Source organism: Benincasa hispida, chromosome 5 (genome assembly GCF_009727055.1).
Source record: "Benincasa hispida cultivar B227 chromosome 5, ASM972705v1, whole genome shotgun sequence".
NCBI classification, from domain to species: domain Eukaryota; kingdom Viridiplantae; phylum Streptophyta; class Magnoliopsida; order Cucurbitales; family Cucurbitaceae; genus Benincasa; species Benincasa hispida.
In genome coordinates, this window is record NC_052353.1 from 34629014 (window position 1) to 34636005 (window position 6992).

Consider the following 6992-nt stretch of genomic DNA (forward strand, 5'->3'; position numbering starts at 1 on the left):
AAAAAAAATTATTTTCTCATTTAAAAAAAAATATTATTTTCTCAATTAGAAGAATATGTACAATTTAATTAATTAATTAATAATGTACAACTTAATTTAAAAGAATAATGTACAACTTAATTAGAAGAATAATGTAAACTTTATAATTATAATAAAAAAAATTGAAATATACAATAAAAGTATCTACACTTAATTAAATATACATGATAAAAGAAGTATTTATTTCTCAATTAAAAGAATAATGTATAACTTTATAGATTATAATAAAAAAATTGAAATATACAATAAATTATTATAAAAAAATTGAATATAGAATAAAATGAATTTATAATAAAAAATATTTATTTCAATCTCTAACTATCTGAAGCCCGTCTTAGTAACAGAAGAACACTTCCTTCGATTATGGCTAATTGATTACAAAATCCACATCGTTGTTGAGTGACTGGTTCTATCCAATCCATCTCGTTGTGATAACGTGAACTATTCGATCTAAAGTCTTAATTTCGTTCACAATTTATCTTGCTAAAACAAATTTACTGAAAAAATGTAATTAATCTGGCTCTTGTATTGGGATTTTTAGTCAATCGTCAGATGCATCAACGATAAAAATTGGCTACTAAGAATAATTCCATAACGGATGTCAGATCATAAAAAAAAGTTTTCATTATTGACGCGGCATATGTACTTAGGGGGTCAAAAATATAGTTCTTGTCTCTTATATCAATGAAGCATGGACTATTCCATTGAAAATATTTCAATGGATGTGCTTTGATCCATTAGTAGAAACCTATTTCAAAAAAACTTTTTCTGTTATTAGTAATAGTTGACTGATGAACAAAGATTCATTGTTAATGTTCAATTTGCAAACCAAAGGCAAAATTTTATTTTTCTGTGAATTTTCAATCTTAAATTCTTTTCCTTAAAGATATTATATTGCCCTTTTGATGCATTTTGTTTAATGACGATGGATTAAGTACTAATGCACCAATACTCTTATAAAAAACGCATTGTGTTTTACGCTAGTAAGACCCGCAAGTGAGGAAACTCCAAGCTAGAATCTGTAGTGAGTTGTAAACGGACAGAAAATGCACGTTAAATCATAGTGCTAAGTTCTTAAAACTCATTGTTGGAGTGTAGCGTTGATGAAATATGTTAAATTGCGTCCATTAAGGCATAAGATTCTATATATTGCGTCCCCTTTCCACCCCCACACCGGCTTCCATCTTCCCGTTTGTGTCACACACGTCCAATGCAATTAGAACAGAGTTGATCTTTATATTTTCGTGCAGAATATGTGTTAACGCAATGCAAAGATGGCGATCATAGGAATTCACTGGTCGAAGGCGCAACTTCACTGGCAAGTCTTTGCGTTGATCGTGCTCACAAACATTCACACCCAAAGAAGAAATCGCCCAACTTGGTTAGCAGCAACAGGTGGACGCATCCGGTGAAAGGATAATTAAGTAGCGATGGGACAAAAAGCTGACGTTAACATTCCGGATCCAAATTAAGTTGACCAGCCGATAAATGGTCCACGAAGTACATTTTAGCCTTTATCGTGACAATTATCCGGCGCATTAGTCAGAGAGAAAGCTGTCCATCTGTACAAACTGGAAGAAGAGAAGCCGCCTTTCACTAATTGATACCTATAAATACCAAGTGCATTCTTCAAAAAAGGGGTTGATCGGTTTGGACGAGTTAACCAGTTGCTTCTGTTCATCAGTTTTTCTTTTCCATTGTAACGGCGGAGCAAGAGAAAAGAGTGGTGTGCCAGAGATCGGCCCAGGGAAACTCGAGAGAGACCTTGGGCGTAAGGCAGAGAGCGGGCTGACTCTCGCGAGAGTTGAGAATATCTTTAGAGCACAAAGTAGAAACAATTGTAAACGCTGGCAGCAAGAAATTGCTACTAGGGCTTTTTAAACTAATACTTGCATTGTTATTTTGTGCTTATCTTCATAATCTATTCAATGGAAGTTTATTTCTACATCCGCTCACGTCTCTTAAACGCAATGAGTAGCTAACTATTTGAATGGGTTGAGAAGAAACTAATTCTAACATTACCTAGGAAGTGTATTGCTTATGATTGTCTTGTTTTATGCTGTGCACAATACCCTTTAGAGTACTCGAGAGATAAATCTAAAGAAAAACCTAAGTCTGAAGAGAGCTAGGTTAGAATTTAGACTCTCGAAAAGAAGCAAGATTAAAGCTTGCAATAAACAAGAGATAAAGGACATTAGAGAAATAAGCTCTATTGTTCAACTTGCATCGCATGCAATCTAGGAATGGGAATGATTTATGTGGTCGCATATTTGTGTGAATGTGCATGTTTGTCATCGCATAAATAGAGTTAGAGGTTTAAGTGTAAACTTTAAGACTTATCGCATATTTATCACATGCATTCTAAAGCCTTGAAACCGGTAGCAATTCACGCAAAGGGTGGTTTATTATTGTATGCTTGTTTGCATGATCGCAGCATGAACGCATTCTAGGGAGTGTTAAAGTCCGGAAACTTTTCTCAACCCGTTCCGTCGCATATTTCATCGTATTTCCCGATTTTCCAACTCTTTTCAAAACTAACCCGCCGCATTCGTTATTTATTTTTTTCAATGTAAAAACAACCCAATGATTTTATTTATTTAATGGTTACCACAAGTCCTTCAAATAAAAATCACAACGAACTATTTTTACAAGTCTCTGTGTTCGAACCCTGGACTTACCAGGAAACTCAGAGGAATTTTACACTTGAATTCCGCTGGGAACTTGAGTGCACAACGCAATCCATCAACGCATATCATCCATATTTTCACTTAAATAAAACAACGCATATCGAGTCCGAGGGTCAAACTCAAGGATTTTGTATTCTATTAATGCATTGTTTCGATCTTGATGCGAACTGTTTATTAAATATGCAATGGTTTGATCCCTTATTACTATCGCTAAATAAGTAGTGGTGGAATGCGATGGGAAATCACAATCGTAGTAAAATTAGTCTAACGGCGAAGAGATATGATTTACAAATGAATAAAGATGGGGTTGGAGAAAAAATGTTCACCTAAAGATTGCTAAATATTTTTGTGTAAATTATGCGTTCAAGCAAATCAATTCGAAAATCATAACCTACACTTCTCAGTGTATTCAGCCACTAAATCCTTATTTCTAGGATGCAAATGCATGAGTATTTTGATGCAAAAGATTCTATTTATTTCTAGAGATAATCTCTTCTTGTTTTAATGCGGTCTAAACCTTAGCTTTTCAAAAAACATAGACTCATTCTATTTAGAATAAATCTTTTGATTTTTCAAATAGTTTATAAAGCATACATGAAAACAAGTTGAACACATGATTAAGCTTTACTAGTTCATGTTAATTGGCATTGTTTCTCAATCCATAAGGAAATTAATTGCTCATGGTAACGATGGAGAGATGGATAAATTAATAATTACTATTATGCATTCAGAATTGATAATAGTTTTTCAATGTTTTACACAAATATAAATAAGAATAATAGCATAAAAAAGAAGATAGAGATAGAATATCAAGTTGTGGGGTGTAATTCTTGCTTCTTCTAGCTCTGTAGATGACTGCTTTGCTAGATTGTTCTGAAGGTGAAATCTTCCTTTTGTTTTTCGGAAGAAATCTTGAAGCTTTCACTCAAGATTTTCATGAGGGCTCGAAGGGAAGTGTTTATGAAGTGAGAAATTATGCAGAGTTTCCTCCCAATGTCTTTGGCTATATTTGCATTGAAAATCTCGTTGAAGTATTTAATAAGGTGTTTAAGGGGCCACTTCTTCATCTTCACTAATGATTGTACTGAAGGAACGCTTATTCAAGAGTAACCTACGAGCAGGAAGCGATCTTTCCAATTTATGTGTGACAGAATTTACTGCAAATAACATTCAAACATACTTTTAGTATGCTAAAGGGATCAAGAAATCCTACCAGATGAGATTTCTTCTTCACAGCGAGTCTGAAGGCCCAACCGTCTACCTTCGAACAGTCAATCCACTCGGACAATAAAAGGAAACGAGAAGACAACACCACTTACAGCCTCAGTATTCCTGAGTGAGAATCCAAAAAGTGTGGGTTTCGTTCAGATTTGGTAGATGGAAAGAAAGAATATCGACTGTACACAACGAATCAAATGCAAAGTGGAAGATGCGGTCAATCTATCACATAGACAAATATGCCTTGATCGTTTAGGTGAAAGTATATGATGTGTAGTAAATAGTAAGTGTCGTCTAAACAAATCGTGTAGGAAAAGGTAAACGATCGTCCAATGATCGTGTAAGGAAAAGGGTGAGTGATCGTCCAAACGATCGCATTTGAACTAGCGATCGTCTAATAGGATCGTTTAGTAAAATATCTAATGAGGCTAAACGATCGCTTAGGAAAAAGGTAAATGATTGTTTAAGATAATAGTGGGCACGATGGTATAATCGTATTCGATCGCTTTTTAGCAATATCGTATATGTAAGCGATCGTGCAAGTCAGCTGTCGTATAGGCAACCATTTCTAACGATGACACTATCATTTTCACAGTATCCAGCACACCGAGATCAAAACACCGTCTTGCTATTTATAATTGCACTCATCTGTTATTTAGAACGAAAAGGCGACTTCCATTTCCTTTATAACCATCCATGAATGTGATCTTATCAATTTAATAAGCTTATAAATTAATATCAAATATTAAATTATAATATTTGTCCTATATAATCATATTTATATCCAATTTCCTCCAATTAATGTATCTCATACATAAAGTTAATTATATCATATTTAATTAACTCGTTCAATTATATGCATATATAGATCGAACTCCGCTCTTGTCATTTGAAACGATTTTAAATTGACCCAAAAACTGACTCTCAAACTGTATAACAAGCTACCAAGGGGACTTTATATGACCTATGGCTTGAAGCTCCAACGGTAACGTGAATAGCTGACTAAACCCTTTAGTCACGATATCCACCATCCGTTTAAATTGCCAGGTATTCCATTAAAGACCGATAGTTGAATCTTCCTTGCCATAGATATATTTTTATGTCCAATTGGATATAACCAATCATCAAGTACGATGACTCCTCACAGGATGCTCGAAATTTATAGCAGGGCCAATTATCGTTTTGCCCCTGTAATTACAATCTTCCTCGTTTTTTTTTTTTTTTTTTTAGTACCACTGATCTCTCTAATGTATCAATACACTATAGTCGCTAAATATGTGTGAACACCTCTCGGGCCAATGAGAAGGTGCATGGCACTTATCATTCAAGCCCTGGAATCAAGCCCTTTAAGCGGAGCTATCTAAATCTACTTACCCTGCCTTGAGGAAGGATGAATTAGGCGATCTTGTAATAAGCTGAGTTCCCGCTCCCAAATCAGAATGAATCCTTCAAAATGGTAGTTTGAGTCGGCGTTCTGGCCCACTCGCACCCATGGCAAATCAAAGGACCGCCCTCAAATGGCAGGAGTTTCCCAACTCACTCAGGATTGAGGTCAATGTTTACCTATGGGGACATCCTAGCGAGCGAAGTCTCAGTAATCTTCCTCCTTAGGTACCACTGTCCTCTACTAACTCATACAACATAGTCCTAACTATGGGTACCAACTACCTCTCGGGCCAGGAGAACGTGATGGCACTATGATCATTCAAGCCCCTGGAATCAACCCTTAAGTGGACAATATCTATCTACTTTACCCCATCTTGGGAAATGAGTGAATTCCATTTGTAATTAGCTGGTTCCCAACTCCCTCAATATCAGATGATCCCGTCAAAATGGAGGGCATTGAGTCGCGTTTTGGCCACCTGCACCCATCAATATCAAATGACTCGCCTCTCATATGGCAGAGTCATACCTCACTCATGGATTTAGGTTCATGTTACTTAATGGTCATCCTATGGAATGCGTAAGTTCTGCAGTAATGAACGGTGTTATTATAATAAGATGTTACTTCGTGGTCTGGTCTTATACAAAACTCTTTGTTATAAGAATAGGCGCTCCGCTCCATGTTCCTACATTGAATGATCTAAGGATCAGCATCACTTGTGTTACTATACAACACACTGTACTGCATACAAAGCGGGCAGACTCCAGTACCGTTACCAAGATAAGGATTTCCTCCTATATCACTCTACTGCAGAACCATTTTAGGTTACCACTGAACAACCTATATCACATGTATGTCCACATACATTGTTTAAGTTACAATAAATAACCTTGGTATAATTAGTTTATGTATTTGTGGTTAAGACAAATCTAAAAAAAATATACAAAGTCAAGTAGTGAAAGTAAATATATTTTAATAATTATCATTACAAAAGTTGTTTACAAAACTACTGGAATCGAGACTTTAGGGGCAAAACCCAACAATCTCCACTTGTTCAAAAGCGAAGTGGGGAGTACAAAAGTAAACAGCGCCCAAACAATAAATTAGAGGCATAAAAACCCAGTGCAACAAAATCTCCCATTGCCCTAGTCCAGGTCGCGGGCGGTCCCTGTAAAAACGAAAAAAACCCCATGCTCTGATGTTGACTCTCAAAACACTTAGAGCCATGAAAAGCCTTCATAAACGAATCAAAACAACGTTTTTCTCTTGAGGCGATCTTCATGACAATCCAACTTTACCCCTCGATGCGAGCTAGATCATGCGGGATCGACTTTAAACATGGCAACAGGTGAGAAGTCTCCTCATAGTCGACTCCCTCCACCTGGGTATAACCCGTTTGCCACAAGTCAAGACTTGAAGGATTTGCACAATTCATCGCAACCCAATTTGCGCTTGTAGATTCCATTTAATAAGACCTATAAGGTCTTACCCCATCAAAGTTGATCTAATAAGAGATCCTATACCAACGTTGAAGTATATCGACCTCCATCTACGAGATTCAATGACTTTGACCATTTCATCCCTGGTCACATTCTTCCATTGGCCCTAATTTAATAGGACAATGGATCCTCAACTTCATCATGTATCCCATAGGTAGGGATTTT